This window comes from Sinocyclocheilus grahami, unplaced genomic scaffold (genome assembly GCF_001515645.1).
Source record: "Sinocyclocheilus grahami isolate Dianchi unplaced genomic scaffold, SAMN03320097.WGS_v1.1 scaffold2178.1, whole genome shotgun sequence".
Classification (NCBI taxonomy): Eukaryota; Metazoa; Chordata; class Actinopteri; order Cypriniformes; family Cyprinidae; genus Sinocyclocheilus; species Sinocyclocheilus grahami.
In genome coordinates, this window is record NW_015507357.1 from 78185 (window position 1) to 81331 (window position 3147).

General features: G+C 32.2%; 1 long non-coding RNA gene across 1 annotated transcript; it reads left to right on the forward strand.

Moving 5' to 3' along the window:
* LOC107574309 (uncharacterized) lies at window positions 1–2779 on the forward strand. Its single transcript, XR_001607653.1, has 3 exons — window positions 1–24; window positions 506–610; window positions 2700–2779. It is a non-coding gene; the product is annotated as an uncharacterized lncRNA (long non-coding RNA).
* The last annotated feature ends 368 nt before the right edge of the window (window positions 2780–3147 follow it).

Sequence of the window (3147 nt, forward strand, 5' to 3'; positions counted from 1 at the left end):
CAGTGAGGCAACATCTACTAAAAGGTATTTTACATTAGAGCATTGCATTAGCTAATTTCTTCACTGTGGTAAATGTGATGGAACTTGACGGAATAAAACAATAGATCGAGTATTTTTCTTTTTTTCTGTTCTTCGTGTCATCAGTGTAAGATTAGACTCACATGTGTTCAGCTCTGTGTCTTTGTACAGTGACTGTTCGTTTTACATTGCATTGCTTTGTTAGCTAATTTCTCCACTAAGGTATATGTGATAACTTGACTGGATAAAACAGGAAATCACAGAATGAGTTGGTTTACTCTTTAGTGAGCTCAGTCTTTTCAACAATACAATTACACAGGAAGCCACCAGGGGGCATACATTCACCACGGAAAGACAGAACAGGCACCCAAACATAAATACAACTATCTATAGTAGTGAGAAATGGAAATCTACAGCTATACTGAATTTTATTTAATTCAATCTCTCCAAATGAGGCTGAAGTATTTTTTTTTCTGTGGTTTGTTAGTGAAAGATCAGGTTCACATTTTTCCAGCTCTGTGTCTGTGAAGAGTGACCGGTCACTTGATTATCCACCAAACTTAAGTGAGGAAACATCATCATCTACCAAAAGGTATTTCATGTGTTTTACATTATATTGCTCTGTTAGCTAATTTCTCAATTGTTGTTTATGTGATGCAAGCTTCTTTCCAATAATATACTTACACAGGCAGCCACTAGAGGGCTCGTGAGCATTTTCTCTGTCAGAATGAACAGTAGTTAGTTTTTATTTGTTGTACTGGATTAGTAGCTTCAATAGTGAAGAACTGCATGTACTAGAAGATATTTCATGTGTTTCTCCAAAAACATCGACAAAAATAGGTTGACAATTCAAAATCAAAATCTGGAATTCAAAATCAAATTCAAGTCTGGAAATAAACAATGTGCTGAAACATTTAAAACAAATATTTTAATAAAAGAGAAAATCAAAACACAAGCACGTTCACAAATGGATTTAAAGTGTACATTTAACAATACATTAAATGTAGACTTTGAATCGTGATTTTAAAGTTGAGAATCAATATCAATTCATTAACAATATGTTCAAATCTAATCTAATGTTTATTAAAAGACATGCTTGAGATGTATTGTGTTTTATTGATATTCTGTTGTTACTGCATTGGAAACATGGTTTTACCATATTCTGCTGATTAGGGTTGGCTCAATACCAAAATTCTGGCTTCATTATGATCCCAGAATCGAATACCTCGTTATCAATATGAAATTGATAGCTTAGGTGACAAATAAGTGGATAACTGAATTATTGAGCACGGCATGAATTTCTGCAGGAACAAATGTGTTGCTTGTGTTCAAGCATAAATATATAAACAACATAAACAGCACTTCTCAGTGCTGTGCACTCATAAAATGCGATACAATTAAAATTAATTTTTTATTATTATTGAACTATTATTCAATTGCTCACTGAAATATACAAGAAGTGCAGTCTTACTATAAGAAGTAACACATTACATAGAACAAGTGGCAGATCTATTAGTTTGCATTTACATTCCAAGATGCACAGATCTATACAATATCAGGTTTTTGTTCTGTCCATTGCTGTGATTATCACTGTCAATCATTGCAGTTTTGGATTCAATCCCATATTTAAATAAGTTTGTCAATTCAGAAACCTTGAAATGTGCAGTTAGCAGCATGACACATTTATATTATATATAAAAGCAAGCAAAGTGCGCTCCCATTATAATCAATAAAGCTCAGCGCTGCAACTTTACTGACGGAGTGAAAACTCCCATTATAATCAATGAAGCCGACAACACTGCACAATGAATCTCTTAATCTGATTATTTATTTTATTTTTTTTTTGTAATGAAAGGATTTGTGAACGTGCTAAACTCTATGAACTAAAAAAAAAAAAAAACGTTTTCAGCAGTGTTTTTGGTTTGCATCTCTGTGTAAAATTTACCAAAATAATAAATAAATACATTTTATAATTTTAATGATTTCCACTTTAGTAAAATTATAATACTTCATTATTAATTTAATTATTTCTAAGTGTCAAACCCATACGCTTTTTTGGGGGGGGACTACTGGGAGACATTTACATTTCTGTGTTTAGTTGACAACAGGTTTATAAATACTTACAAAATGATTTAATGATACATTATATCATGATAAATTATTGCAAATGTAGTAAAAATATCTGTCCATAATGTTGGAAATTATTTGAATGTGAAAAATTGCACCTTGTGCTTCTTGTGTTCTCAAATGCACATTAAACTCACAAAATATGCAGAGCTGGAGTTTGTGAGAAACCATATTTTATTGTGGACCAAGCTGCTCTGAGACACTGACGCAAATAAGCTGTGCACATGTAAATTAACACATTGCTGTGGTTCACTCTATAACATACAGTGCATCAGACTGTATATTTATTCAATTAGAATTAGATCATAGTCTTTTGCTATTTGATAATTGCACTAAGCCATACAGTGATTACAATTTTATTTGAATTACTCATGGAGCCTTAGTCAGTACCACAATGCTTTGCCATGAGCTAAAGAAAAAATAGTTACCCAGATTCTATACTTAAATAATGCTTTCAGCTTGTACACCAAATGCTCCTTTTTTCTTTGTTAAAAAGATGCATGGAGATATCTCTAATATTTTGCCTGTAAATTCAGCATTTAATTTCTTAACAGGGTTCAATATGAGACATTAGATTCAGACTTTCAGACTCACAGGAACCAAAAGAATTTCAAAGACAATCTCATGTGGATCTTCAAGGTAGGAAAAACACATTTTCATAAATGTTTAATTATATCCAATATATATATATATATATATATATATACACTGAACAAAATTATAAACGCAACACTTTTTGTTTTTGCCCCCATTTTTCATGAGCTGAACTCATGAACTCAAAACTTTTTCTATGTACACAAAAGGCCTATTTCTCTCAAATATTGTTCACAAATCTGTCTAAATCTGTGTTAGTGAGCACTTCTCCTTTGCCGAGATAATCCATCCACCTCACAGGTGTAGCATATCAAGATGCTGATTAGACAGCATGATTATAACAATATTTGAGAGAAATAGGCCTTTTGTGTACATAGAAAAAGTCTTTGTGAATCGCCGTGAAGAGGT